The following is a 19,822-nucleotide window of genomic DNA, read 5'->3' on the forward strand; positions in this document are numbered from 1 at the left end:
AATTTTTCCTTTCCACCACTTGGGGAGAAGCCAGAAGTTATGACTGTGAGAGGAGTGAAATCCAGGCTCCCTGTGTGCACAGAGCCATGGCAGGCCTGGGCTCCCCTGGCTCAAGCTCTGCTCCCTGTGGGTGGGCTCCTGTGCCTTTTTCATGGCCCTGCACACTGAAATGCTGCAGTCACTGATGTGCTGCAGGAACCAAGCAGAACTCTCACAAAACCCCCACTTATTTCAAGATAAATCAGTTTATCTGACCTGGGAGCCCTGTGTGAGCAGCTGTGGCACTGTGGCATCTTTCACATGCCATGCTTTTTAAACAACCATGTCTTTGGGCTGTGGCTGTGTTCCTTATCCTCTTGCATAATATTAACACCAAAATTAGGTGACACACTCACTCCATCTGTTAGTTTCTCATTATATTCACTGATAGCTGGAAAAAGCTGCAGGAGCCAATATTTTCTTTTGAGAAGAGAGCACTGGCAGGTGACAGCTTGCTTCCAGATCATGGGTAAAAAGCCAAAAGAGCAGCTGGCCCCAGCTCCAGCCTCTGCTGGAACAGCAGCAGAGGCAAATCTGAGGAACAACCACACAATGAGACCCTGGGAGACAGAAAAGTTTCATCCCAGTTTGGAATGTTACAATGGAAATTCCACAGGGTTGGTTTTCTTTCCTGAATGTTTGTTATAGAAATATGGCTAAAGTGGATTTATTTTAGAAGGGAAAATATTTGGACAAACGTATTTGGGGGAAAAAAATAAAATTGTAGGATTGGTTTCCAGAAAACTGAAAAAAAAATACAGACTGAAATCCTTACTCATCCCAGTGCAAACTTCATTTAACTTAATATTAACAGAGGCAAATGGCTGAAGTGTTAAATTTCAGAAAAATAAATTCATTTGGATATAAATTTCTTCCATTTTCTTATTCTACTCCTGATGATGGTAGTGAGAAGATCTGGGCAAGACTGGCCTTGGGGAAGATGTTCTTTGTTATGCTTTTTACAGAGTGCCACTTTTATGGAATGATGAGGGAGAATAAATCAGTAAATAAAACCTGGTCTGGAAATCAGTGCCTAAGATGGGGTGCACAACTTCCCAATTTCTTTTTTTTTTGTAAGTTCTTCCTCATCATTTAGTTTCACTATGAACATTTTATTCAGCTTCAATTTTAACTTTACTTTTAAATGTTTCTGAGAGAAACTCTTTAAAATACATCTCTGGAGGTTCTTTCTCTTGTGGCATGATTCTATTTTGGTTTTCGTGGATCTCAGGTTATAACCCTTCCTAATTAGATTTTGGTAACATTTTCTTTTTTTTTTCTTTTGGTGAATAGAAAATTTTGAAAGGTTAGACTTCTACTAAAAACCTATTTATAGAAACAGTCCCTCTGAAGACACATACAACTTAATCATTCAGCTCATTTTCTTTTTGGCTTTGTTCTCCTCCTCTTCTCCTCCTCCCCATGGTTGTCAATCCACCTGGGTACCATAAGAAAATGAAAAATTTTTTTGCACACTCCACTGCTTAAGCAAACCAACTAAAACCCTTCAGAATTCATTGACTGTTTTATTGTCTTTTTTGGTTTGGTTTTTTTGGGTGTGGTTTTTTGTTTTATTTTCTTGTTATTTTGGGGTTTTTTTTGTTTTAATTATTTAGCATTTCATTTTTATTTCATTTATTCATTCATTGCATTTCATTTTTAACATTTTCCTATATGGAAAATGTATGTCTAATTTACAAGTGTCTGATCTGGTGGGGATGAGCTTCAACTAAAGATTTCAGACCAAGACTTGGGTCCAAATTATGGATGCACTGCCTGCCTCTTTCCTCAGTTTTCACCACAGCTGTCTTTTCTTCTCAGCTCCTCCTAATAATTCTTGGAGAAAACAGGTATTTCTATAATTCAAATTATTTTGATAAAGGTTTTTTCTTAAAATACCTTGTGACCTTAAAGTAAATAAGTAGCAAATTTAGACACGTGCAACACGATTCATTTTAACACATATGGCACTTAATTTTTTGGAAGGAGTGCTGGTGTGGATGTTCTTGAGGAATTTACTTCACTGTTCTGATTATCTTCATTACCTCATTATTGTGAAACACTGTGTGAGGTTTCTCATCAATTAGAGCTGTTGGGTTTTAGGGATCTGAATGCAGCACAGCTGGTGTTTGGTGGAGTCACCACTGAAAAGTTGGCATTTTGGGGCAAAACTTTGTCTCAGCCTGGCCTTGAGCTGCTGCCTCCCCCTCCAGCTGTATCCCTGTGTGGCTCAAGCAGGACTGGCTCTGTCCCTGGCCCAAAAAATGGAGACAAACCCCAGCCTTGATAGTGAAATATTTAAAATCATAGAAAATTCAGGGAGTTAGAAAGAAAGCTAGGCTTAGTAGGCCCTGGGAAATGTTAGGCCTTGTGTTTGCCAGATCATGTGAAATTGCACCTGCATAACCAGTATATGTTAAATGATATAATTATTAGATGAGATGATTGTTTAGATAGAATTATTGTTTAATTGTAAGAAGAATCATGAGAAACTATGTGCAAGGGTTTGGGGGGGGGAATCACAAAAAACCTATGCTTGGATGAAATCATTGTGTACAATAGAACAATGTAAGTTTAATAATTAATATGTAAGTTATATAACGATAAGAGTATAAAAATATGTTCATCCTGAACCCATGGCGGAGTCAGATTTGTGTCTGTACCCCTGGCACCCAGAGCTCTTTGATAAAAGCACCTGTATATAATAATTCTGTGATGATGTGTTCCTGAACACTGACAGCTCCAGAGCAGCACACTCAGATCTGCATCACAGAACCACAGGAAATTCCCTTGGAATGGACACCATGGGCACGTCTGCTGCAGCCCAGCACAGGGCCAGCTTTGAAGTCAGACCCGTTTTGAAGCTCAGCCCATTTTTGCAGCTCAGCTGCTCCTCTAGCCAAGCTTCCAGCATTTCAAAGGCTGGAGGTTCCACAGGATCTCTGGACCTGTTGAATTTCACCCCAGTCCCTCAGCAGTTTTCCTTTCTCCAAGAAGTGTCCATTGCCTCCAGCCATGGCACTGCCACCTCTGGGAACTGTCCTGTTCTCTGTTCCTCTACACAAATTTTCCTTTTGACTCTCACTGCTCCATTTCTTCCCAGGCTTTCATCTCCATCCCCAGGGCCTGGTCCCAGGCACTCCCTGTGGGCTCAGCAGCTGGCAAGGATGGGCTTGCCCCACTTTTTCAGAGCTCTTCCATGCCTGGTTATTCACTGTCAGATAGACCATCACCATTCCCTCCCCTTCCCTCCCCAGAAAATACCTGCACATTTCTAATTTTGCTTCCAGGGAGGAGAGGACCAGCTCAGTTCCCCCTTTATATTGCAGTAGGGTCTGTATGAAGATAAAACACTCTGTCCATTGTGCTGGTGAAAGCTGGGACAAGCCTAGGACCTAATTTCTCAGTCCATGGGGATGACTCCTCCTTCCCCATCCTGCCCCTGGTGCCTAAAGTCACCTGCACAGGTAATCAGCTACTTCCTCCTCTTCCTCCTGCTTCTTTCTTCTTCCTCCTGATTAATCCAGGACTCTCATTGTGCAGTTTGCACAGGCAGAACTCAGCTTTCAGAAGCAGCAGATTTTTTTTTTAGATCACATTTATTCCTCCTGGATTAGTACAGCGTCCTTATCAACAAAATATTTCTTATTAAAGTTCAGAGACACTGCACATCCCTTTTTGTTGCTGGTTTTCCCCCATGTCTCCTCCTGTGTTTTAATAATCTGTGCTATTTTTGTTTAGCATGAGCAAATAGTCTCAGACTAAATTAAACAAACCACTAGGACCTTAATTTGCCAAGCATTACCAAGGGTTTTTTTTGTTTAATTAAAAATACTTGAAAGATTCTGACTAAAAAGGCCAGGGAATAGTAGTCAAAGGAAATGCTATCTAAAAAAAGTAATTGCTCATTTCATGTGGGCAGCTCAGGTTAAATATCTCAAAGGAACAGCCACATTTTGAAATGTTGAAATAGCTAAATTATTATTTCTGAAAGGAAGAAGGCTTTTTCTGTAATTTGATTCATTAGATCTAAATATAGAATTCTCGTTGCTTTACCTGAGGTGCAATTACCACACCACCTTTTTTATTTATACAACCTGTTATCTAAGCATGCTTTAAGCCAAGGGTATTTCCAGATTTTTTTTCCCCTCAGTTATGATGTTATGGTAATTAAAAATCATATTTAGGGAAGAGTCTGAACATTCTGAAGCTGTGTAGAGTAGCAAGTAAAATGGTTCACATCTAGACCTGTATATCAAATATTTCTGGTTATTTTACAAAATATTCAAGAATATATTTAAGTGTGTTTATAAGGATTTGGTGTCTGTGGAGCAGCACTCCAGCTTTCCCTCTGTATCTCCTCCAATCCTGTTCTGCCACAGGCCACCCTGGCAAGCCAAGAACCTCTCAGCAAACATTTCAGGATTGCTTTTCCCAGGATTAGTGGACTGGCTTGGGGACCTTTTTGTTTCTGGTTGAGCATTTTCAGACAGATTTACAATGCCATATCTATTTAATGGAAAAGGATAATGGCACAAAAAGAAAACTACACAACCCAGGTGGGTCAGGGTGAATTTGAACACTAAATTCATTATTTCAAAGGTCTTTTCCAACCTAAACAGTTCCATAATTTATCAGCATGGCCTGTTAGTCTGAAATAAAAGGGTAACACTCCCACTGGTGGTGATAAATATGAGGAAGCAGTTTTTACTAGACCCAGAGAGCAATGATTCATTTAACTGTTCTTTCAAGAGATGTCAGAGAGTTAAGGTGACTAAAGGTGTATCCAGCACAGATGTAGGATGCTGTGGATTCCTTGAGCCCTCAGGTCCACAGAGAGACAGAAAGAGCAACAAAAGACCTGCAGAGGAAGCTGGGGAGTAGGGGAAAGCAGGGTGAAAAAAATTTTTAAAAGGAAATTATCCTAAAATATAAAATACAACCAGCTCAGGGCTGATGGCAGCCTGGTAGAGCAGGTCTGCACCTTGGATGGAGATCAAGATTCCCATGGGCTCCCCTTCTCCTTCAGCAATTTTGAACTGCTTCCTCCTGCTTCCTCCTCTTCCTCCTTCTTCCTCCTGCTTCTTTGTCTCCTCCTTCTTCCTCCTGCTTCCTCCTCTTCCTCCTGCTTCTTTCTGCCTTCTCTGCTTCCCCATTCTTCTTCCTCTTCCTCCTGCTTCCTCCTTCCTTCTGCATCCTCCTGCTTTCTCCTCTTCCTCCTGCTTAATTCCACTTCTTTCTGCTCCCTCCTCTTCCTCCTCCTTCCTCCAGCTCCACTAACTCCTGGCAGTTCCTCATATCTACTGACCTAGATAAGAACCAGCTCAGTGTGTATTAAAAAATAGACTCTGTGATTAATGTTTCTTGATTTTTCTTGTTCCTTGTCAGTGCCTTTTGAACAATTATCATATTAATAAATGATCAACGTGTCAGTGACTAAAATAGTGTTTGAAGAAATCAGTGCAATGTACTAATCAGAAATCCACTGCACTGGTGCTGAAAAATGATGACCAATATAGGACTTGAACACTTGACTTTTTCCTCCTTCTGGTTGGCTTTAATTACAAATTTAAGAAAATGCTTTGACCTTTAGATAGCATTGCTCAGGTTATTTACAGCTCTGCTTGGAGTACCAGATTTCTTGTAATTTATAAGAATCCAAAGCTAATCTTTGGATTAAGCTAAAAGCTTAATCTAAAAAAGCTTAAGCTGCAATTACAGGAAATTAGGGTCTGGCCAGCCCTCTTCATCAGGCTAATGATACTGTATGGGGAATCCTTGGATGAAAAACAGTATAAAAAACTTGTGACAACTTATAGAATGTATATAAACTAGGAAAAAAAACCTAGACCTGGGATCAGGGGGAGCCTGACTTTCATTTATTTTGGTATATTTTTTTTCCTGTTGTGAACTGAATCAGCAGGCAAACTTCTTACCTCCATTAACAATTTGTCAGGAATATTGTTTAGGAAAGTTGATTTTTTGACGTGTCATTTTTTGACATCATGAAAGTTGATTTTTTTCTCTTCACATCCTGGAGAGAAAAGGCTACCAGCATCTTGAAGTCTTCCTCTGACCAAGAATGCACAGTTTGGAGCCTGTGAGTGGTGACAAGAGGGACCCACAGAGGGAACTGGGGACTCCTGCTGTGATCTTGGAAAGTGTTGGGTGTGTTGACACATCGCTTAAAATCAGACAGAAGGGATCCTAAGGGTTCTTCTAATTTACCTTTCTGTCTTCTTCCCTCTAAGCCACCTGGATTTTTTTGTTTTGATTCATCTTCTCAGAGCGACTTTCAACAACACAGGTCCTTCCCTCACTTAGTTTTTCTGGGTTTTTTGCCCCTTGCCATCCCAGGTAATGGGTTTTACCCCTCATTTTTGTATACCATGGAACTGAGGGCTGGAGGAGGTCCTTGATGTCCCCTCAGCCGAGCTCCTTGTACATCAGACACCCCAAATTAGAGCACCAGTTCACTCTGCAGCTGTGAAACACATCTGAGCCAGGAAAGAGCAAACCATCCCTGAAACCTCTGCAAAACTGAGGGGAAAGATAAAATTCTTTTTGGCAGCTGGACACTGACTTTTAGAATATTCATTAAAATGTAGCCCAGCCTTTGGTTTTATTTCTTTTAATACTTTCTTAAATGCTTTTTAGTGCATTTAGCCTATTCAATGCACTAAAGTACTCTTGTAAAGGGAAAATTCCCAGCCTGTATTCCTTCAGCACAGGAATACAGCCCCAGGTGTGGTTTGTGAGCTGACACACTGCCCAGGAGAGCAGCTCAGAGCTGCTCTGCTCCCAGAGTAATCAAGTCTGTATAGGTGTTCTCAGGAAATATCCAGGCTGGGCAGGTTCAGGCAGCCCAGTAAATAATTCCTGATTAATCAGTGTCCTCACTCCATTCCTCCTTCACTCCCTGAACACTCCCCCTGACATTTCAGTGTTTATCAGTGCCTTGATGGGGTGCAGTCTGTATTTCCAACCTGATCTCATTAAGCAGAAGTGCTTAACATCAGCAAGAATTTACAAGATAGATAGGAAGGCAGGCAGTGGTGACAGGACTTTCTGAGCAAGTGCAATATTAAACCCAGCGAAGGTTTCGCCTGGAGAAAAATGTACCACAGCTCCAAGCTAAGGCAGACTTGGGTGTCATTTCAGGTCAATATCACATTTTTTTTCAGCAGTCAGATGCAGTATTTAATTTATCTTGGGGAACTTGGGCTTGCTCTTGGTGATGATTTTCTTTAGACAATACAGCATTATTCCCATTGTAAATATAAAGTTGGGTTTTGTACATAGACAATACCACACACCTCATATACATCCAATGAGCACAAATAAATCTAATTTGAACTATGAATTAATACTATGCAAAAGTGGTTTTTTTTTCTTAAATTAATAGTCTTATATCCAAAAATGCAGCTCAGAGTGTATCAAATATGTGTTAGTATCTCAACACTCAGCTGCATATTTTATACAACATGATAAAAGTTCTTGCTGCACTTTTCCTTGAAAAACCCAAATCTTCATGCAAAGATAAGTTGTTTTTTTCCCTGACTTGTTCAGTAAGAGCGTGAACTAAGATCTTGTTACAGAATCTTTGATAAATAATAGGTTTAAAAAAATGCTAGCACCATTTACAATACTGTCTGCAGAGGTGGCAATCAGGAGAAAAAGCCACAAAACTGAGTTTTTTCATTAAGAGGTGAAGAAATCCAGCTTATAAAGAAATGTAAAAAACAACAACAACAACAACAAAACCCTCTGCTTTTTTACACTTAATCATTAGCCTATAGCTTTTAGTATTTTTTATATAGTGGATGTTATATTCTTTCAAAAATTAAGCAACTATTATAAGATGTAATTCTTACAGCTGAGGTGTTCATCTAAAGCAGAAATAGATAAAATAAAACCCACACTCATTTGCATGCAGAGATTTGTTCATCTGAGAATCCCCTAACAAAACCAACTCATGTGGCTCTTGCAGGTACCAGCAAACAAAACAACTTGCAAGGAATTTGGAATTTGACAACACTATCATACTGAATTTTTTCCTCAGCTGATCAACACTGAATAAAACCATTCCCTGATTTGAAAGCACACTCTGTTCACATTATTGTCTCTTTCTGCAGTTGGCCAGGCCACTGCTCTCCCCACAATTAATATGGGATTTTGCTTTCTCCTTTGTGCTGTCACCTCACTGCAGATGCAGCCTGACCATGAACTGGTCCAGGGTGCTCTGAGTCCTTGTTTTTTCTTTACATCTTAGAAAACTAAACAAAAAAACCAAAACAAAACAAAACAAAACCACCCTGTTCTGGAAAGCCCTCAAGGCTGGCAGGCAAGCTGAGGATGAAATTTGTGACTTCCCAGCAGTGGTGCTGTCCAGTGAGAGATGAGGAATGCTGCCTGTCAGATTTCCTCTGCAGCTAATTTCCTAAAAATCATCCCTGTGCTGCAAGGAGGAGGTGTTTTTTATTACCAATTGGGAAAAAAAAAACAAAAAACCCCAAAAAACACAAAACCTATGTTGTCTGGAAAATGTATTGGCATTCCTGTTTTGGTTCTATTTCACCTGGGGAAAAAAGAAAACCACCCCAGTTCTGAAAGCGGGGGAAAAACTGGGCAGGAACTGCCCTGTGTTGGTAAGATCATCACTTTTCTTCCCTTTGTGGGCTTTACTGAAGCACTCAAAACCTAAAGTTCTGGAAACACAAAAAAGTTTCACAGACAGGTATGATAAAGCAATTTTCAATGGACAACTTTTCATCTGTTTCTGCTTAGAACAAGAACAGTAAAACATAATCTGATCCTTTTTTGTGGCATTTCCACATACCACATACCTTTAAGGTATTTTTGGGTAAGTTTGGTATCCACAGTCATTTAAAAATTAAAACTAATCACAGTATTTGCAACACACTGGAACAGTTATTGGGAAGTTGAAAGTGAGGATGAGATCCCAGGTGTCCTTCTCTTCTGGGCAGGTGTCAGTGAAACATCCCAGTGCTCTGTGGGAATGTGGGAATTCCACAGCTGGAATGGCCCATGGCCAGGGGCAAAGAGAACTCATGGGATCACAGAATCATGGAAGTCTTGGGTTAGAGGGGACCTTAAGGATTCTTTAATTCCAACCCCCCTGCCATGGACAGGGGTCTTGTATTCAGAGCAGCCCCAACAAACTATGAAATCTGACTCCATGTTCTGAGAAGGATAATTTATTATTTTATGATATTATATAATATTAAAGAATGCTATACTAAACTATACTAAAGAATACAGAAAGGATACAGACAGAAGACTAAAAGATACTAATGAAAAACTCATGTCTCTCTCTTCAGAGTCAAGCACAGCTTGGCCTCAATTGGCCAATAAGCCAAAATAATTCACAGCAGAAACCCATGAAACAATCACCTGCTGGATAAACAATCTCCAACCACATCCCAAAGCAGCAAAACACAGGAGAAGCAAATGAGATAATATTGTTTTCCTTTTTCTCTGAGGCCTTTCAGCTTCCCAGGAGAGAAATCCTGGGCAAGGGATTTTTCCAGAGAATATGACAGTGGCACAGGGGTGCCACCCACCAGGCCAGGCTGCTCAGGGCTCCATCCAGCCTGGCCTGATCTCATGGAGCCGTGTGGAGCTCCCAGATTTTGGGTGCCTTTCCCTTCTCCACAAAATGCAGCAGATTTTTCAGCCAGAAAATCCAGTGCACAGCACTCTTACCTGCCAAGGTAGATTTCAACGTGATTGTGAAGCTCCAGCAAAGGTAGGAAAACAATAAGTGTGAGATAATGGGGACAGGTTAGTAAAGTCTAGGAAATGGAACACCAAAAAAATTTCTTTTGCATGAGAAATAAAAAGAAAACAGAAAAAGGTGCATTTTGACCTTAGGAAACCCCTGCATAAATTGCTAAAATGGCAAAGTCCTTGACTATATTGATAACTCTCTCAATCAAAGGGGTCATTTGTGAAGGAGTGCTTTGGAATGGTGGAGAATTTTGTTTTTACACCCCTATACACATGCTTGTCTTTTATCTGTGCTGTGCTTGGCTGAGGCCCCTCATGGAACATTTTCCAGACAAAAATGTACCCTCAGCTCATTCTTCTGATCCCTTCTCCACCTTCTCACTTCACCCCATCACTTCTGCTCCCCAGGTGTGTTCCTCTTCTCCCAGCACTGCAAACAGGTGACAGACACCCCCCTTTGGTCTCCATCCTCCCTGGTGGCTGCATTATTTCTGGGCCTCCCTGGAGAGCCTTGAACATATTCAGTGAGGCTGTGACTGATGAGCTTCCATTACATGTGCAATCTCTGTTTTCATTACCAAATCTGGCCTTTCACAGGAGTGATTTTATGTCTTGACTATGTGCTTTTCATGATTGCACTCGTGCCTTGTGAAAAGCTCAATCAGAACCTTGATTTTCTTTCTGGTTTTTTTTTTTTTTTTTTTTTTTTTTTTTTTTTTTTTTTTTTTTTTTGTGCAAACCAGCTCAAAACCTCAGCACTTCACTGGGTTTTTCTTAGCCACAAACTCAAGATGGTACTCAGATAGAAACTTTAGGTTTCTTTTACACTCAGGAGACCACATTTTTAATAAGTAGAATATAAAATACCTCAACTGAAGCCAAAGGAAGAAACCACAATGCAGACAGAGTTTTTAAAAACTGGTTTCAAAAGCACTTTTTCACAATTAATTCAGTACTCCCTGTCCTCCCTGATTTCAGCTGCTGGAGGAAGATTGCTCCTAATTAGAAGCTGACTCCAGACCTGCACACCTGATTTTTAACCTGCTCCTAAGGCAGGTGGAGCAGACCATGGAGTGCCAGCCTGGAATAGCCTGCACTCAGCTGAGTCCACACCAGCTGGCCAGGAGGGTGATAAATGCAACCACTGGCACCCAGGAGGGTGATAAATGCAAACACTGGCACCCAGGAGGGTGATAAACCCATCAGTATTGCAGGAAAAATCCACACTGGGGAGGGGAGGTGCTGCATTTCAACAAACCCCTGAGATCTCTGGGGTTGTGGTGTATTTCCCATTGGGCTGTGAGATCCTGTTCAGATCTTGGTATCCTCATGGAGTCCTTTCCCAGAATTTCTTTGACCCTGGGCAGAAAGACCTGAGGAAGTGAATAAAAGACACAGCAAAGTCATTTTAATGAGCAGATTATTATTGGGAAATGTGATTTCAGAGGGACAGGCATTTGTTGGGAATTCAGGTCTGGTGTAGAAAACACCTTCTGCAAAGGATGAATATGGTAATACCTTTTTCAGGTAAAAATAATTCCAGTTTTAATCTCAAAGAAAGAAATTTAACAGGAAAAAACCAAACCAAACAAAAAACCTCAAAAATCAAACAAACTCAAAATTGAAACAAAACAACAAACCAAACAAAACAACAGTTAAAACAAAGCAAAGGAACATGTATTTGCTCTGATTTTTGCCAAGTAATACTCCCCATCTCCCAGAGCAGGGCAAGGAACAGTTGACATTTCTCATTTACGATGACTGAAGTAGGTGTGCCTACAGATTTTTGCATTTACCACTGGCAGTCTCACTACAGAAATTCTCTAATCCACTTCAAGCACATAATTATTCTGGGCAGCCAGCTGAGCTGGAAATGGAAAAGGCCATGGGATGGAGGGCCTGCTGTGCTGCCATCACACGCCCAGCACGTGGGGACACAGCCCTGTGGCCAGCACAGAGCCTGTGGCCACATCTCCAGCAGCCAAGGAGCAGCACAGCTGCTGCTCAGACAGCAAAAGGATTGCAAGGCTGCCTCAGCCAGGGTCAGCTTGTAAATCCTGTGGTTATTCACCCCTGCTTGGAAAGGCTGTGCTGGGAAATGAAGCAGCCCTGGCAAGGAAAGGTTGGATAGTGGGATGTGACAGTGTTAAATTAAACTATCAGTAGTCGTTTTATTCTTGGTGAACTTCCTGCTCTTCTGTGATCACTGGGAATTACTTTGGGAGATGGGATTTTAAAACTTTTTCTCTCAGAACTTTTAATACAGTAAAAATAAAAACCCACCAAACCACAGGTGTATATAATTTTTTAATCCTTTTTCTTTGTTTTCCTAAGCATTTCTTTGTATTACTGCTATTGAACAGCTCCTCTTCTTTTTTATTTTGTGTCTTTATAAATGCATGTGTTATCTGTAGGCAAAGATCCAATGTTAATTTATCATAAACTGAAACTGATCATAAATTTCTGTCACTGTAAATCCTCCCAGTCCCTCCTGGTACTCAAGGGACTCCCTTGGAGGCCAGATGAGGTTTCCCTGTCCATAATCCCCTGCCCTGATATTTTCTCCACCACCCAGAGCCTCTTTCACTCCCAGCTCAGCTGAGCCACTTCACAGAGTCCCTGTGTGAAAATGGCACACAGCTGGCAAAGGAAGCTGCATGTGAGCTGGGACAGAGCAGGAATAGGAACCTTGATTTATGGGAGAAGTATAAAAAAGCTTCCCTTTAAGCTTAACAAAGTTATTTTTGCAAGGGAAGCCAGGTCCTCTCTCTGAGCAGGATTAAAGCAGGACAAAAGCAGGAGACAGCCCTGAACACCAGGGCACAAGGAGAGGTAGGAAATTCCATGCCTGGAGCTGAAGGGCTGCAAAGCTTCTGATGTTTTAATCCAGGCTGGCCAGGAGGGAGCAGGAGCTGTGCAGGAAAGGGGGAGCCTGGCTCCAGACAGATGTGCTGGATGGAGCCTGGATGGAGCACAGGGAATTGGCAGCTCCCTCCTGACAGAGGGACACTGCTGAGGGGCACTGGCTCAGCCTGCAGCCAGGATTTGGAGGCTTAGCCAGGATTTTTTCATTTATAAGCTGTGGCTCCAGAGAGCTGAAGTTGAGGAGTGCTGGTGATAAACACATTGAACCTTCCAGCTGCAGATTTTTGTTAGACAAGAGGGAAGAGAAAGGGATCAGAGGAATCATAATCCAGAGAACTCTGCAGTGAGAGGAAAGATGCTGTCATATCCCATTTACTGTTACATGCCTGCTCCTGTTAATGGGTTTTATGGCCTTCACAGATCAAAGTTACCCTGACAGGGCTGGAGAGACAAACCCTCAGCCAGACCTCATCTGTATGGTGTTGTTACAGCCACGCCTGTGTGGCAGAGTGGTGTCTGCACAGAAGAGCCTTTTATCAGAGAATTTTGGGAAATTGTAGTTAGCTCTCCCATGTTGCTTCAGTGAGAAAGAAACCTGAGTGTATCAGAGAAATGGAGCAGCAATATCCAGGGGGTCGCAGCCAGCTGTATGGAAGTCTTGTGGGCTGTTCCAGAATCCTGAAAGTGAAAAATCTCAGCCAACTATATCATATTCCCATGACCCCTGCTGGGCTACAGAGAAGCCTGTCCCAGCCTGGTGGAGTCAACTCTGTTTTACTCAGATCCTCTGTACCACGTTGTACCTGAGTTTAAACTCCAAGACCTGGCAAATAAAGTGCCTTCCTTACTGTCTGTGGATATGAACATCTGCCAGTAAACTTCAGCCCTCCTAATTCACAGGTCTGTCCTAATATTTGAGTCTTCTTTGGTGAATAAAAGCTCTTCTTCTGGAGGGAGAGGGCTCTTTTGTCAGGTTAATTAAATCCAGCAGTGCTGCTGAGGTTGCAGCTGTTTGAAATTACAAAAAGAAGCAGACTTGTGTAAGCCTAGGGATCAGTGGAGTATTTTATGGCTTATACAAAGATTTGTAAACAAAGAAAGAAAGAAAAAAAAATTCAAAGCAAGGGGGCCAAAATGTCTAAATCAAAGAACTTTTTCTGGCTGAATCTTTCTGGCATCTTGGATGTCGACCTGATGGATGCTCCTCTCCCCAGCAAAGCTGAACTGAATATAATGGAATAACTTACACTGCTGAAGAGGAAGCTGAGAAAACTTAACAGAAAAACACTTGAAAACTCACAGTCTCTTTGCTGAGATGCTGCTTCATATACTTAATAGTACTAATGTTAAGTAGCAAAATCCTCTGCTGTCCTGAGGCCAAAGTTGCTTTAATAAAGGAGAGAGAAGAGGCACAAGACGGTGAGCCATGTCTCTCCTGCCAGTCTATCTAATTAACATTGAATATTAGCTAAAATGTTAAGTAATCATCTCCAGTAAGTGATATGGAAATGAGAATGCTTCAGCTAGAGAAAATTCATTGGCATTGTTTAATATATTCATACCAAAGCTCAAGTGGCTCCACGTTTTCAAGCTTCTTTCTTTCCTCTCTTTTTCTATTCATATTGACTAATCCCGATTCTCGAACACCAGGTCTGGGTTCACCATTATAATAGCTCTAATCCTAATAAATGTCACCCTATGTTAGCATGCAGTATTTTTTTAACAAATTCTCTTTTATTGAGCTTATTCCTTTGGCAAATATATTAGTTATTTGGTATTTAAAAGGTCATCTTGAGCAATATTTTGGAAATCTATTTTCATTGGTTTCAACCCAAAATCTCAGATTACAGGTGTTCTAAATTTTGAGTTCCATCTAAACATCCCTGTCATAAATAATATTTTTATAGTTTTGTGAGGCATGGAGTCCAAAATGCTTCTTAGGTTTTGGGCATATGTGACAAAGTATCAATATTTGATTTGTAGTTAGTGAGATTTGTGCTTAATTTTCCTGCTCTCTGAGAAACAATTTAATTTAATTCACAAAGCTTCATTGATTGCACAAACACTCAAAATTAACCTACAATGAGTTATTGTTTAGGGCTGTGGAGGTGAAGCTGGACATCCCTCAGAATATCCAGTGCCTGTTTCTACATCTTAACTGCCAAATCTTATTAAACGTTGTCACTTCCACATTATTGGGCCATTTTGGAGGTAGTGTGGTGTGGCTGCCTTTTATCTTTCTTTGGAGACCGTGGGTTTATTAACCTGAGCTGAATTCCTAATGTCCATATTCACCCATGCTTTAATGCCCATGCCCACAGACAAGGAATTTGCAAGTCTGCTCAGTTTTGATGTGAATTGCAAATTCTCAGAAGTGCTTGGAGGAAGAAAGCTCTTCCAGAGAATATTTGTGTTATCTCTTTTCTCCAGGTGTCTGCTTTTTAATGTTTGCAGAAGAAACATGAATACCATTTTGTGGGAAAAGTCTTAATGTCTATATTTGTTATCAATGGCTTTTATGTCCCCTTATTCCTGGAGCCTTTAGGGAGGATGTTGCCAGGGGAAAGCACTGGAAATCCCACAGAATGACAAAATGATGAAAGTGAGATGAGTATGGGGCTGCCTTCATGGTTTTTATCTTGGAATTTCACAGCAAAAAGCAAAGAGAGAGGCGACTGCACTTACAACAGGGCAGAGAGAGAGATGTCAAGCATGAAAAATCCGAGCTCCCTTTGAGCTGAATGTAGGAAAATAATAGAAAAGATAAGTGAAACCTTTAAAAATCATAGGCATAGCAACGTGTTCTTCAAAAAGGAATGATTTCATCAGAGCCCTGCGGAAATTCCTACAAGACTCCCAGGCAGAAACTTTTCACAGCTTTTTCCTACAAGGTGCAGGTGTGGAAATGTTTTATTGCCCTGCCTTACCAACCCTTTATGCCTTCAGAACCACAGGGTAATGGACTGTTAAGTCTCAGCTCCATACAGGGCAGAAAGAGATATGTAAATTCAACCAGATTAAAATTCAGATTGCTGGAAGTCCCTTGCATCCTTGGCTACAGCATCTACAGCCCTGAACTGCATTTTCAGCATAAATAGAGAAGTAGAAGTTAACCCAGGGTAGGTCTTTCAGAAAGATCAACAATAAATGCCCAGCTAATAGATAAAAAAAAGCTCTTGGCACTGCAGAGTTTCAGCTGTGCCTTTGACCAGACCGAGCTCCTTCAGCTGGGTGTGTGCCTTGCCAGCAGACTCCTGAAAAACTTTTGAGTGACTTTAATTTCTTCATCAAGAACTCAGTTCTGAGACCTTTTACAAGATCAGCCCTTGAAAGACCATTAAATTAACTTTCTGTCTGGATGCAAGGATTACACGCTACGGGAAATGTTTGCTGCAATTTCTTTTTGTGGCATAAAAATTGATGAATTTTCAGAAGTCATTATCTTCATCAAACCCAACCTGTTCTCATTAGACGTACTCCAAGAAGAGTTGATGTTCATTTGTTTCTGGTGCCATCTGCTTTTACTGCTACAACAGACATTTGTGGGAAATTGAATATGGTAATGCTCTTTTTTCACCCCTTGTGTAACAAAAACTTACTTTGAAATGCCTCTGTCTGAAAGGCAGACCAAAATAAAGGAGAAAACAAACATGCAAGGTGAAGTTATTTAGCTTTCGCTGCTAGCCAGCTACTCTAAGCACTTTGAATTAGTTTTGCAATATATTTCCCAAATATCTTGTAGCAGTCAAAAATCTATGAAAAAATGTCAAATTATCCATTTTATTACTGATAGAGTTTCTACTGTCAGTGTCCACTATCACCTCACTTTTTTCAACAGATCAAGATCAAATAGCCTTTATGAGAATGCAGTTTAAGGGTGAAACTCTTCTTGGCTCCTTCCACATGAATGCATATTCAACCTGATGGAGCTGAACATCCAAGATTTTATTGTATCCTTTCTTTTGGGTTATTAAATGGGGAAATTTTTTTAAAAATGCATTTTTCTTTTATGTAAAGGCTTCATAATGGAAAGGCACAGTGCATTAAGTATGGCTGAACTGTATAAAATTCCTGTAGTCCAGATAATCACAAGAATCATTTAACCCTTAAATATTCTCATTTTCCTCTTCTGAGTAGGTTTTGTGCTGTTTACTCAAATGGGAGTGAGCTCTTTTGAATTCTCGTGGCTGGGCTCTTTTCCATGGTTTCTATCATCATTTTCATCCTTGTGCCAACAAGAAAACTGAACAAGGGCAAAATGTCATTGCCTTAATATACTGTGGTGTCACAAGTTATGGTCAATAATAAAAGGGAAGGAAGGCAGACTGTTTATTCTGGAAACAGGATCTATATTTTAATGGGAAAGGTGAATAATGCGAAGTAAATACTATCTATGAAAGCCTAAATAGGACTGTCTTGCTGTCTGTGACATGACAAAATGATTATATCTGAAAAATTGCTTTGTTTTAAAATAGGAATCAGCTGGGAGATATCATTTTGATCTGAAACAGAGTTTAGTTGAGCAATTCCACAACCTCCCAAAATATTATCCTTCTGTGAACTTTATCTGATAGCAAACATTTAAATGTACACAGCTCAAACCCTGATGACTACAGAATGAAATTAACATGAAATATAAAATATTTTAAAATTAACATATTGTCCCCTCCTTACAGCAGAATCATAGAATCATTATTTGAAAAGATGAAATTATATAAAATTGTGCCAAACATGAATGTCTTTCATTGCTCAAAGAGCCATAATAGCTTTCCCACATTAATTAATTCCTTTGAGGAATTTACTTTAATCTCTCATAATAAAAGCAGTCATCTAAATCTTTGGCTTTGGAGTTTTTTTTTAATCATCACAGCAATATAAAATCACTGCTTTGTCTATCCCACTGTGTGTCCATTGTTATGTATTTGTTTAACAAGAATCTCTCCTCCTGCCAATTCTTTTACTGAGCCTACAATAATGTATCTGGTTGCCCATTTTCTCTTGATGTTGGGCTTTATAAACATAAACCCCAATGATTGAATATTCTGGAGTCATTCAAAGTTGAATATCTGCCACTGAGAGAAGAAATGTGAAGCCATAAAGCTGGAGTCTTTCAGCTGAATTACAATCCTTTATAAAATGCCAAAATGCATCCTTCTGGTCAGGATATGGAGGTTCCCAATGGCCCTCCTTTCAGCCACTGCATTTTTCATGAAATTCAGAGCTGATTATTACCCATCATAAGGTTGTACCTAGGTTCTAGGCTGAAAGGAGAAACTGAACAGGCAGCTAAACAAGATCTCATATTAGTATGAATAATGATTCTGTTCTGTGCTAAACCTGAGGGATCCCAGTCATGGATCAGGATATATTTGCCTGATCTCAAAAGCCAACAAGTTAGATGAGCTCCACAGCTGAAAAACACATATGGAGCATTCATTGCCTGCTTTATCTAAACTGCTGTCACTCTATTATTACATATTTGGATAAATAGATGCTGCCTTCATGCAGGAAAAAAAAAAAACAAACCCAACAACAACCAAAACCAAAAAACAACTTGTAATGCAACAGGGTAGATCTAAAAGGCAGAGTTTGTTTTCCTCAAGCAGCCCTTGAACGCAGTGCACAAATTGATCCATGACCTGTATGAGAAGAAGAATAGATGAAGTATGTTAAATATGGGATTAAAATCCCTGCATCAAACCACCTCCTCCAGGAAATGCCTCTTTTTGCTTTACTCCCTGTGTTGAAATGTTTTCTATCCCCTATTTTCTCTATTTGAGAAAACCAATTCATTCTGGGCAGTTCTGCAGCAGATGACAATGTCACAACTTTATAATTAATGAAATGTTCTGGACTCTGCTTCAGCTCCAGCACCAGGGAGGAAGAAAGACAATGACAATACCCCAAAGGAAAGCAGCCCAACAAGAACAATCTGCTGCTTGCACCTGCCCCAGGGACATTTTGTGTCCTGTGCTGTGAGCAGGCACCTGAGGAGCTCAGGGATGCTGGAGCTGGCTGAGGAGAGCCCAGCAGGAGCTCCTGGAGCCGTGCTGGAGGCACTGGGCAGCGCTGGGAGGTTCTGGGCACGCAGGGCTGGGAGCTGATGTGGTTTGTGCAGGGTGAAAACAGCACTGGGAATCATGGCTTGGCAAGGCTCTGGGCTGCAACGAGCCAAGGGAGGGCTCTGGCTCACACTGCTGCTCTGAATTTGGCGCTGAAGGATGTGACAATTCACTTGTGGGGAGTTTTGTGTAATTTAGAGATGGGAGCTCTAGCTGGTTTTGATGGTGAGGTTTATTTTCTTATCTCCTACACAGGCAGGAAGGGTGAGCTCAGCTCACATCTTCACTGCATGGCTCAGAAGGTCACAAGACCCTTAATTACAAAACCTTTTAAGGAGTTATTGACCAACAAAACACTGATAACCAGGATATTTATGTTTTTGATCCAATCCTTAAATATTCCATGCTACACTATAAGCTTTCTTAGCCAATCATGTTATGACACACAAACACACAGTACTGCATTTTAATCTTGTTTACCTCTGGAACTACTTTTATTTTTTCTATATCTTAAACTCTAAAACTCTAAACTTCACTTAGGTTAATGTGTCTGCTTTAAATCCACATTCTCACTTCTAGCACCTCATTTTGGAAGCCTTTTCCAAGGTCTCAAATCAAATCCTGTGTTTAATTCTCAGCTTTGGCTTACAGGTCCAAAGCTCTGAGAGTTCCTTGCATTTTGGATTCCAGCAAAGGGTATTAACCAGCTCTCTCTGCTGAAGTTTGTAAGGAGGGTTTGCAGATTTTTTTTTTTTTTCTCTGCCCTCTTTCATGCCTCACATTTTACTTTTGTCCCCATGTTAATTTAAAAGCTGCCAGGTTCCTGCATCAGGAATGTTTTTAATCTTCTCAAAAGTGATGCATAATTTGTGAGATTTTGCAAAAAACCAATATTTTTAATAAATTCTGTTGAATGTGGAGGGCAATGCTTCTATAATTTAGCTTACTGTAAAATAAAACATTACAATGAAAATTCCTTGGCATAAATATGTAAGAACTGAGCGAGGAATCCACCAGTCAGACTGAGTGTCTGTAACATGTGCTGGTAGTTTTGGTTGCAGGCTAGATTTTTTTATTCAGCACTGAGTGGTACCTGAGGAAATCAG

At 40.5% G+C, this 19,822-nt stretch overlaps 1 long non-coding RNA gene across 1 annotated transcript; it reads left to right on the forward strand.

Moving 5' to 3' along the window:
• The first annotated feature begins 12,332 nt into the window (after positions 1-12,332).
• On the forward strand, positions 12,333-17,662 carry LOC135306883 (uncharacterized). Its single transcript, XR_010367624.1, has 3 exons — positions 12,333-12,621; positions 13,075-16,213; positions 16,493-17,662. It is a non-coding gene; the product is annotated as an uncharacterized LOC135306883 (long non-coding RNA).
• The last annotated feature ends 2,160 nt before the right edge of the window (positions 17,663-19,822 follow it).

Source organism: Passer domesticus, chromosome 8 (genome assembly GCF_036417665.1).
Source record: "Passer domesticus isolate bPasDom1 chromosome 8, bPasDom1.hap1, whole genome shotgun sequence".
NCBI lineage: Eukaryota > Metazoa > Chordata > Aves > Passeriformes > Passeridae > Passer > Passer domesticus.